Source organism: Ascaphus truei, chromosome 20 (genome assembly GCF_040206685.1).
Source record: "Ascaphus truei isolate aAscTru1 chromosome 20, aAscTru1.hap1, whole genome shotgun sequence".
NCBI lineage: Eukaryota > Metazoa > Chordata > Amphibia > Anura > Ascaphidae > Ascaphus > Ascaphus truei.
In genome coordinates, this window is record NC_134502.1 from 9,419,025 (window position 1) to 9,431,121 (window position 12,097).

Sequence of the window (12,097 nt, forward strand, 5' to 3'; positions counted from 1 at the left end):
AGTAAAGAATAGGGCAGAAAAGATATATAAACTGATGACAGCCTTATAGTCTTTGTCTTCTTCATACCAACTGATTGATGCCTGATTGCTGGAGAATTCCTACTTGATTACTTCTTCATTCCAACCCCCCTAAGTAAGTGTTACCTTCTTGTCGTCTGTTATTTGTACTATCTGCTGTGTTCACCTATCTAAGGAATAAATATACTTTATTATATCTAAGCCGTGTTCAGTTCAACCCAGTTATTTGGTGTATATTATATCTTGCCATAAGTTTCCGTGACATGCGTCTCTGTTGCCATGCGTGATGCTGTATTCTGCATCATGTTGCCTAAGTAATGGAGGTGGGGGCGATGTCGGGACCGCCGGTATGTGCGGACGCTTTGACGCAGCGCCGCACTCTTGCACCGGGTACACACTGGGGTGCACCGCGTAATGCGCATGTGTGGACCTCTGTCGCGGCCGCCACGTCACGGTGGGACCCAATTTCGCGCGGTTACTCGGCTGCAGCACATCCTGGAGGGTAAGTTATGGGGAATAAATATATGCTGTTCCCTATACCTGTCAGCCCTCACCTTGACAAAGAGTGCGTTGCACTCGAAATGTTGGTTTCTAAGCTGAATTAAAATTTTCATTTGCTAAATCCGTGTGCCTGGATCCTCCTTTATTCTTAATCTCAGTGTTACACAGTAACCATCACACACGGGATACATTACATCGCAGGTTTTTTCTCAGTATCAAAACAGTAACTATCACCTCACCCCCCCCCTCCCTTCCCTGCCCTGCCATTCAACAACACACACGCACGCACACGCACACACACACTGGTGAAAGTAGCGACGGTTTGGTTTCTATGCTGAATTAAATTTCTAATTTGCTAAAACCGTGTGCCTGGATCATCCTTTATTCTTGTGCAAACCCTTGGGATTTACAGGATAATCCTAATGGATATGTTTAGTTTTCGAGGCATAGAGGTCATCCCTAGAGACCCCAGGAGAGGGGATAGGGATAATTGTCTTCTTCGAAGGGAACAATATTGGATTTATACCCTAGGTACAGTAGCAAATCACCTGGAGGGCTTAATGAGCTGATAGAGCTGGCTCCATTTTTGAAGTAATATATGGTTCTCAGCTCACTATCCCTTAACCTCGCCTTCTGTATATTAATGTGCCTTTTTCATTTATTACCCCTTTTTTAACTATCCTAATGGGGGGTATCCACTATGACCATGGAAAATATGTGAAATAAACACTGTGTTAAATATGAACTAATCTGGTTGTCACTATTCTTAGGACAGTTGATGGAATATTATAAATATTTCCATCCATATTTTAGTTATGTAATGTTGATTTTTTTTTTTTTTATATTTTCTGTCATGAGTTTGGATTTATCATTATTTTCTGAGGACAGTTTTTATTTATAATTATATTTTGTTTATAATTACAGGCATACCACGGTTTAAGTACACTCACTTTAAGTACATTCGCGAGTAAGTACATCTCGCTCAATAGGCAAACGGCAGCTCACGCATGCGCCAGTCAGCACGTCCTGAACAGCAATACCGGCTCCCTACCTGTACCGAAAGTGTGCGCAAGCGGGGAGACTATAGAGCCTGTTACACATGCCTTATTTACATCAATTATGCACGTATATGACGATCGCAGTACAGTACATGCATCGATAAGTGGGAAAAAGGTAGTGCTTCACTTTAAGTACATTTTCGCTTTACATACATGCTCCGGTCCCATTGCGTACGTTAATGTGGGGTATGCCTGTATTTGCATTTAGGATAGTATATGCTTATCTATTCCATAAATGTTGGATTAATGTACCAATTTTTGTTGATTTGTATTTTGCATTTATTTTTTAATATATATTTTTTGTATTTTGTATTTCATATACAGTATATATACATTTTTCATATACATCTTAAAGACACTTTATTAATTTTTTTTAAATTTTTTTTTTTTTGCATTTTCCATTTTTGAGATACATTTTTGGGTTTATAATTAATATTACTGGTAATTATGTCATGTTTTTATAGAACCAATTTTGATTTATTAATTGTTCTTGAATCAAGGGTCCTGCGAGTTTTCACTCTGACCTAGGTTGATTATATGCAAGCTGCGATGGGATATACACCTATTCTCATAATTTTATCATTTATATTCCATCTCTTGCAAGGGTATCAGATATAATGATTTATATGTATATATATAGCATGCGTTTATAAGTAATTATGACTTCTTGTAGTGTATCTATTAATAACTAACATTCGTATTTATTTTTAGACAAGGGTCTTGCGAGCTTAGTCCTGACCCTTGCGGTTGTTCTGCAAGCTGCGATAGGTTAGATTAATTTATACAGTATCTGCCATCTCTTGCATGAGTGTTTTTAATAGATTTAATTACACTTTTTTATAGGTTTTATGTATTGACTATTAGCCTCCCCCTTCCTCCCCTCTTTCCCTTCCCCCCCCTACCTCCTTTGTTTCTGTAAGGGATTTTATTGTTTGAATTTGTTTAGTGAGTCATTTGTATTATTGTTATGTATGGTAACTGATTGGAAGGTTTGGCCATCTGACATAGACTGTGTTTCTCATTGGTTGATGCATTAACTTATAGAGGTACTTAAGCATCACCAGAGACCACATGACCATGCCCTGAAGAAGTGTCATTTGACATGAAACGCGTAGGTGGTGACGTCATACGCAGCGACGTTACGTCCGTGACGCCGGACTTACATGCTGCTGCCTTGAGACACCGCAAGGAAGCCATTAGGAGCTTCTATTGAGCAACAAGGTCTGTTTTATACCAACTCGGCAGCCTAGTGCTCTCTTTTCTTGCCATCTACTAGAGTACCTTCCTTTTGAACCATTTGGTGTCAGCACCCTATCCTGTGCGGGTGTCACGGGTGTTCTTTGATACACGTGATATCTGTGGTATCATTAGACCCTCATTGTGTTACAACTTATGTGGTATATTTTATGTGTCATTCTTTGTTTTATTATATAAAGATTATGTACTAATTTCGTTTTTTCTGGTTTTCTTTCTATGCGCACCTATTTTTGTGTTTTTTTAACAATGAGATCAAGCCTGCGATGTAATGTATCCTGTGTGTGATCGTTACTGTGTAATACGGAGATAAAGCCTGTGTTGTAACATAATCAGTTTACAAGACCACTGGAGGGCCACCATATTATTTTTGAACTGTACAGAGTTTGCATGAAGGATCACCTGGACATGCAGTTGTGGCAGAAACATCTACAATGCAGTGAGTGCTCTTCTCCTAGTTCAGAGGTGTACAAACTTACCTACATGCGCCCCTCTGCCTCCTCTCCATTCCAGGTCGCCCCCCCCCCCCCTTCACGGCTCCGGTGTCAAATGACGTCATGTGACGTCACAATGCCATAATGTCATTTGACGCCGGTTGCCATGTAGATGCATCGCTGGAACTCCAGGTAAGTGACAAGTTACAGAGGCCTTGCGCAATCACCGCCATTTATTTTAAATGCCTTCGGGGAAGCATGGGGCCTCTGTAGCAGCCCGCGCCCCCCACTTTGTGCTCCCCTGTCCTAGATCATGTAAATGGCCACCATAACGCTGATCCTAGTTGTCTTACATTCAGATCCTTTATCTATCCTCAACGTTGCTTATTATACGTCGGATACTAAATGGTTCAAGTATTGTTGCCGTGACAACATAGGTGTATTTAAGTAGGCCTAGGATTGGCTCCTATTTCCCCTGATTAAAGCTCTGCCCAGGAGCGAAGCATATGTCTGACTTTAGATGTGTTCACATCATAGGCGGTCTGTGTGTGTTGATGAGGCTGCAGGCGCTGTTAAGCGCAGGGGGCAGGGTTTCCGGGCTTTTCAGCATTTCCTGGTAGCGGCTGTATTTTTTAGAACTCTCTATTTAGTGAGACAGTGGGCATTGCAGTTGGTGGGATAGATGTAGAAAGCATAAGACTTTGGTGCCGTGGCAGTCGAAGCACGGATTAATGGTGATGGACCCTCCCCTCCCATCACCCCTCCCCTGCAGCTCCATCATGGCAGACACTGTCCTCAAGCAAAATACTGCAGGAGAAGTAAGTCTTGCTAAATCTGTACATAATATTTTAGCCTACACTATTGTATCTATATTCACTGATGTAATTAGAGCTCACTGAGCAGGCCCTTGCTTCCACTAGTGGAGCAGATGGTGGCGCTGTTAGTGAGGAGCTGGTAGGTAGCTTGGTTACTGTTAGTGAGGAGCAGGTAGGTAGCTGGGTGACAGTTAGAAGTGGAAGCAGGGGCAATAGGGAGAGGCAGGTCGTTTCTGAGCTGACATCCCAATAGATTTGCCATGTTGAGTGAAGATATTGGGAATGTTGGGGCAGAAATGGCAAGGCTGGGGGAAATTAATTCCTCTAACAGCCAGGGGAATAGTTTCTCCAGCACAGTGGGGACTCAGGATGCTCAGATACAAATAAAGATTGTGGTGGTAGGGGACTCCATTATTAGGAAGGTAGATAGGGAAATCTGTTGCCGGGACCGCATGAACCGAACAGTTTGTTGTCTCCCGGGTGCTCGGGTTCGGCACATTGCGGATCGGGTAGAGAGATTGTTGGGGGGGGGGGCGCTGGGATTGACCCGGCGGTCTTGGTACACGTTGGCACCAATGACAAAGTTAGGGAAAGATGGAGGGTCCTAAAAAATTATTACAGGGATCTAGGCCAAAAGCTTAAAGCAAGGACCTCCAAGGTAGTATTTTCTGAAATACTACCAGTGCCATGCGCTACCGCAGGGAGACAGTCAGAGATCAGGGAGGTTAATGCATGGCTAAGAAAGTGGTGCTGGAAGGAGGGGGTTGGGTTTTTAGAGCACTGGGACTCCTTTTCTGAGTGGTGCCATCTATATTCTAGGGACAGATTGCACCTCAATGAAGAGGGATCTTCTGTGCTAGGGGGGAGAATGCTAAAAAGGTTGGAGGAGATTTTAAACTAGGATTGAGGGGGGAGGGGAATGAAACAGATAATGAACTAAATGAAATAGATGAGGATACAAAATGGTATGGAGGTAGAATGGGGGCAAGTGCAAGTTTGACAAGCAGTGAGACACCCATAGTAAATACAGATAATACTAGAAAATGTCTAAAGACTAAACCAAGTGGGAGCAGAAAGGAAGGAGCAGATAAGATAATAGTACAGGCTGAAAAAAAACTTAAATGCATGCTTGCAAATGCAAGAAGCCTAACAGATAAAATGGGGGAGCTTGAATTAATAGCTGCAAGGGAGCAGTATGATATCATAGGCATTACTGAAACATGGTGGGATGAAACTCATGACTGGACAGTTAATTTAGAGGGTTATTCCCTTTTTCGGAAGGATCGAACAAATAGAAGCGGAGGTGGAGTATGTTTATATGTTAAACCGGATCTAAAGCCTATTAAAAGGGATGATGTCTAAGAAGGGAATGATGAAAATGTAGAGACTTTGTGGATAGAAATTAGCAGTGGAGGTAAAAGTATAAAGAAAATGTTTGTGGGAATATGCTATAAACCACCAAATATCTGTGAGATTGAGGAAGCTAAAATACTTTTGCAAATGGAGAAGGCAACAAAACTGGGTCATGTTTGCATAATGGGGGTTTTTAATTATCCAGACATAGACTGGGGCAATGAGATTAGCGTTACAACAAAAGGAAACAGGTTTTTGGGGGTGCTTAAAGACAATTATATGACCCAAATTATCGGGGAACCAACCAGGAGAGGGGCAGTTCTGGATTAGTCAGATCAAACAATGTAGAAGTAATAACAAATATTCAAGTCCTGGAACATTTGGGTAACAGTGATCATAACATGGTCTCATTTGAAACAAATGATCAAAAAAACAGATTACTTGGGTTCAACAAAGACTTTAACCTTTAGAAAGGCAGCTTTTAATCAACTGAGGTCTAATCTAGTAGTAATACAATGGGATGATGTTTTTGCAGGGAAAATGTAGAAGATAAATGGGCAGTCTTTAAAACATTGATAGAAAAGCACACTTATCAGTGTATACCCTTGGGTAATAAGTATAAAAGAAATAAGTCAAAACCAATGTGGCTAAATAAACAGGTCGGGGAGGAAATGGACAAGAAGAGGAAGGCGTTTAGATTCTTGAAGTCAGAGACATCGTATCAGAATTATAATAATGTAACATAAATTGCAAAATGGCAATCAAATTAGCAAAAATTATTATTGGAGATAAGGAAAAAGCTGAGGTATTAAACAAATTCTTTGCCTCTGTGTTTACCAGGGAAGAATCAAGTTCAATAGTAGTGCCGCAGGAGGAAGCCACAACCTCCATATTAATGAACAATTGGTTAACTGAGGAAGAAGTTCATAAGCGACTTGAAAAAAATTAAGTAAATAAGTCACCTGGCCCTGATGGCATACATCCAAGAGTTCTCAAGGAGTTAAGCTCAGTAATAGCCAAACCATTATATTTAATATTCAAGGACTCCATTTCCACAGGCTCAGTACCACAAGATTGGCGTAAAGCAGATGTGGTGCCTATGGAGGTGATGGTGAAATTATACTAAACTAAAGCATATACAAAAGCGCTCAACCTATTAACCTAACTTAACAATCTACTTGTGATATATAAGTGCTCTAAATATTAATTCCTCTTTGCAAGAACTAACAATCCAGTAGAATTGAATCCTGCAGACTAATTGTTAGACTGAGAAAGCGGCTGCCTAAGGATGAGAATAGCACACCTATCCACAAGGAATGCAATACAAAGTATACAGACAATACAAACAGACAATTAACACAGATGTCCTTGGCGCACTATCTGGTATATAACCTGACAGTAATGAAGTCCAATTGTCCTTGATGACAGGGATATTAAATCCGAAATCCAATCGCACTGGAGGTCCTTTAAGATAGTTGAATCAAATCTGTGATGATATAAAAGACAGAACAACCATTGCACAGTACTTCTGGTCAAACATCAACTCCCCCAACATTGCCAGCTACTTACTTAAAAATAGATAAAAAAGGCCTCAAAAGGTATCTTTCACTTCTTTCCCCGTTGCCTAATCTCAGCTTTGTTGCCAGGCGAAATGCCTCCTCCACTCAGAAAGAAGCCTCTCATCAGCACAATACCGGAAAGTAAGGAAATAGGGCCAATGGTATGATACCGTAACAATTTAATGCAATAAAACTACACTGGCGGCACACTTTATTAGAGTGCGGCCAGTTCCGCAAGCCGGGAGATTTCCCGGCTTGCTAGTGGCATCCCCTCGGCGTGCCGCGCGGTCACGCGTCATCGGGTGCCTGCGCCCCCTGCACGCGTGTCCGGGAGCCCTGGTGTCCCGCGATGTGGGGGACGGCGGCAGGGGGTTCCGGGGGACCCGGCGGACCCGGAGAGGAGAGGGGGAAGCCCCGATCGGCGGGCCTCTCCGAGGCTTCGGCGCGCGCCCGGGACATCCCGGCGCGCGCCAGGTTACTGTCGCGGCCGAGACCGGGCAAATGCTCGAATAAACTCGGCCGCGACAGTACAAGACTATAAAACAGTGCACTCACATGTCCATAGTCCCTATGTGTGTGATACAATGTGCCGTCCGCTTGCGTGGCAGGATGCCGGGATGCTGCAGATGGAGGTGAGATTTGGCTTGTATCCCCGCTTCATGGCCGCGACTCGGAGCGCCTCGTCTCCCTCTGGTGACGTCACTGCCCAAGCTCCCCTTCTCCTCCGCGCATGCGTGAACGTGAACGTCGTATCATTGCTACAGAGACCACCCTACGCGCGTTTCGTGACTGCTGACGTCACTTCTTCAGGGGTAATGGAGTATCCGAGGCAATAGGTGCTATTTAAACCCATTGAATTATAAACACAAGGCTCCCATTGGATAATTACCAAACTGGAAACCCCTGCTTGTTGTCTTGCACATATAATCAGTGCACAATCAATGTGATCCTTAATACATGTACATCAAATAATAAAAGATAATAAAAACCGCATTTTGCACAAAACTAACACAGCAAGAGACAAATAGTTATTGTGCATGCTACTTAAAAAGAATGATTCTGGAGGGGGTTGCTTAACCTATGCTATAAATGGAGATACCCACTAATACATCTATAGGTGAATTCAGAGGAAAAGAGTATGAGGATTCACTGGCAGGTGCCCAAACAATACTGAATTGATCTATCCATCTTTTAGAAATGAAGCCAGATCGAACTCTATATTGAGACCTCTTGGGGTCAGGGTTTTGAGGGTATATATCCAGAAGCTTTTGCGTCTGGATATCAAATTTATCTTATCTCCCCCTCTCCAATTTTGTTTTGGGCATTCAATTCCTTTACAGATTAATCCTGCTGGATTCTGATCATGTTTTAATTTGAAGTGGTTGGAGACACTATGTTCCTGCCACACTGCACACACAGAAGTGCACTATATTGTTTTTCTCTTTTGGGGTGGATTCCTGACGAATATGCTCCCTCCTAATCCTGGAAGTGCTGTCTGTTAGCGGAGATTGTGTACATTTTATCCTTCACTTTATTGTGTGTAAGCGCCTGTTTAGATCACTTTGGTGTTATTATTACCTTTGCTAATATACCTAGCTTTATCAGTAGTTGTCTCTGGGTAATGCACTATGGTAGTGTATATGGTTTTTGTCTCCTTTCCCTTGAGGTATACATCATTCTAAGGATTCAAGCCTTTCCATCCCAGATCCATCGTGCTACATAAGATCCTCAGCGCCAGAGAGGTTTGGTGTTTTTTTGTTTGTTTGTTTGCACACTCATACTGGATGCAGGACACCCAGTGGGACCTTTTAGGCTGCTTATTGGACATTCTCACAGGACAATTTGATGGGACTTTTAAGTTGTTTTATTTGTTTATAAATTGTTTATCTTTGGCGTTAATAGCACTCACATTTGAGTTTGATATTAGCTTTTGCATTATATAGTAGATAATAGCGCTTTTTAGTTTGCACTAATTATTATTCAGTAAAAATGCTGCACTTTATTTTCTATCTCCCTTATTCTTTATACACTTTATCTTAGACTCAGTGTGGATTCTTACAGTCAATCTGGACTCTGAGTTCCCCCTCAACCTTATCTATGGTTGGGGCACCCACAAACCCTATACTGGTTCTGGGTTACCTGGGCACTAGCTGGGGTACCCCTCTTAACCTAGGGATTCCCTCAGCTATAGGAATAGAGGTTTTATCCCTATGCCCCATTCACCTTTCTGGGCTATGCTGAAGTAGGGTACCCTAGTGGTGAGTTATGCTTGCTTTTTCAAGGGGAGATATTGCCGGGACAATGTGCCTACATGTACTGATTGGACGGACGTTATTTGAACATTTAACGCGATATGTAGATCGGAATACCCATTCGATGGCGCGCAATTTATTTGAATCGTGCCGACTTAAACACGCGGCTTGTTTATCGTTTTGTCTGGGTCAGAAAAGGACATTTTAGCATTGTCTGCAATACCGTCGAGAAACTCAAGTGGGCGATCGCGATTTGTTGTCATAAAAATCCAATAGCAATTCAATGTCTGTATTATACACAGAGCAGCGTGTGTATAATCTTCCTGAGCGTGGCCTTATAGTACATTCCTGCGCATGCGTATATAGTACTCTATGACTTCCCAGTAGAAGTTAAAATCTAAAAAAAAAGTATTTTTTTTTTTTGTTACAGTATTTATTTTTCTTTTCTCGACATGGGCTTGCATAGCTAGTATGAGATTCAAGTTTTACAAATGCAGTATATATATTTTGGGGTTATCACCATGGGCTTGCATAGCAATTATGGATATTATGAGAATCAAACAGTACTGTTGCTTTTTAATTTTGTTTTTTTTGGTTATCGCCATGGCTTGCATAGCAAGTATGGATATTATGAGATTCAAGTATTACAAATGCAGTATATATATTTTGGGGTTATCACCATGGGCTTGCATAGCAATTATGGATATTATGAGAATCAAACAGTACTGTTGCTTTTTAATTCCACACTAGTCATGTACGTTCTTTCTGAGGTGGGTGGCATACTGTAGTACTGTGATTTTTATTTAGGGGTGTGGGGAGCAAAACATTATGATGACCTGTTGAGAATATGTCTTTGAACTACAGCTTGGAACTTCATACTGGTACAAGCTAGCACAGCTCGCACCCCCTCCTCCAACCCGCACACACACGGCTCAACGATTTCAACCTCTTATCAACACCTCTGACAAACCATCCATTTTCAAATGCTTGGCTTTGTGGTTGCATTAATCTTCCCGAGCCTGCTCTCACAGTTCTGCGCCTGTGTGTAATTCTCTTTGGTTGGGACCTGGGACCTTGTTGATTATTAATTGTTGATTATCAACACCTCTGACAAACCATGCCACGCATGCGCAAGTGCGATAAGATAAGCCCTTCTAACTTGCCTTTTCTTCAACACAACACTCCCCCCCACTAGTAATAAGATTAACATGTTGTGTGAGATAAAGGCCTAGCTAAACAAGCCCTTTCTAAAAATGCTATTGTACTGTAACAAAACAAGTCAACTTGAAGTTCAAAGCTTATCAACAACACAACAACAGAGCCCTCCAACAGAGCCATTAACGTAAATGTACTGTTGCGTGATTATCATGAGCTGGGCAGAAGACATGTTGGATAATCCTTAATGCAGGAAAATAGTATTTTTCTATAGAATTTTATTGCATTATTAACAGAAATGATTGATTAAACAATAAAAATATAATAATTTTTATAAAGCATTTTTTGTTTTTATATATATTTTTTCCCAAACTAATGTGAAGTGCAATGCTTTGTTTGTTGAACTGTTCATAAGAATTTCAGGTCTGCAAGAGGGTGTCGGTTTAAAAAATAGATTTTATTTTTTAATGCATAATACAGTACAAAAATACAATACAGTAGCTCTTGTCTTTCTCTTCGTTATGGCATTGCGAGATGGGGAGAGAGGGGGCTGCAGCTACAATATTTCAAAAGATTTTTTTATAAACAATTTTTTTTTTTTGGCAAACATGAATTTCTTTACAATAACTACTGAGAGAGGGGGTTACACTGGTTTGTGTAAGATACAGGCTGGTTTGTACATAAACACTGTACTTTTATCTTACACATACCCCCCCCCCCCCCCCCCTTCCTTGCATGCGGCAGTTCTGAAAATGAAAAGAAACAATAAATGCAGACATGGTTAGTTTGAGTGCCATACAGTACTTACAGTGCAGTAAAGTGCCTGTATCATACTTACCTGTGCCTGATTAACTGAAATAAATGGTTAAAACAATAACAATATTTCAAAAAAATAAAATGATTAAACGCATTACAGTAAACTATTAATCCATGTTTTTTTGGGTAAACTTTTGCACTACAGTAGAGTTTGGGAAAAGTTGTTCGCAAGAGGGTTGCCACTCCAAGCACAAGCCCTTGTATGCCTCAACAGGCCATTTATAGTGTCTCTCACAGCTCTCATAATTGTTGGGGTAAAACGGAAATAACGCTCCACTTCATTCAAAATGGTCTTTCTTAAATTTGCTGGCAGAGCCTTCTTTCTTTTGTTTCCTTCATAATTTACATTGTGGGTCCAACGGCTGTACATCTCAAAACTGACGTGGTGTTTAAATATTTGTAGAGGGAGAGGGGGTTGGCCCGGTATTAAAGGGGTTGCACCCCATATGGCCACCCCCTGACCTCACCAGGGAGGCAAGGGTTAACTGGACTGCGGTCCAGGAATGTGGTTTTACCTTGCTGCAACATGAAAATGTGTGCTCCCCTGTTGTAATGTATTTCCACCATGTAAGTGTCAGAACCACACACACACTGGGATCCATCCGGGAGGACAGGGTTAATAGTTAGAAAGTGATTATAGACCTTTGTTTAATTTTCCCGCCTTTTCAGGCACCGTTTTGCAGAGTCCCATAGGCCGCCATTGGAGCTCCATTCATTTCAATGGCGGATCTAGCAGTTTTGGACCTGTTTCCCTCGAAGACCAGCAGGTGGCGCCCAAGAGGAGGAGCGGTGGTTTCCCATTGTAAGTCAATGGGCCCATTGATTTCAATGGAGATTCCTCGACGGCGATCTCCAGGAACAGGTTGGCAGCCGTCCAAACCG

General features: G+C 41.7%; 1 protein-coding gene across 3 annotated transcripts in view; it reads left to right on the plus strand.

The window, feature by feature from the left end:
• LOC142471308 (uncharacterized) overlaps positions 1-12,097 on the plus strand; it is a 57,254-nt gene that overhangs the window by 17,321 nt on the left and 27,836 nt on the right. Inside the window, exon 1 of one of the 3 annotated variants that reach the window (XM_075578143.1) lies at positions 3,053-3,270. The exons of 1 other annotated variant lie outside the window; for it this stretch is intronic. The gene's annotated coding sequence lies outside the window, so the exon portion shown is untranslated. Of the gene's footprint in view, positions 1-3,052; positions 3,271-7,529; positions 8,735-12,097 lie in introns of those variants that run through there. One more of the 3 variants, XM_075578145.1, reaches the window with a different exon arrangement.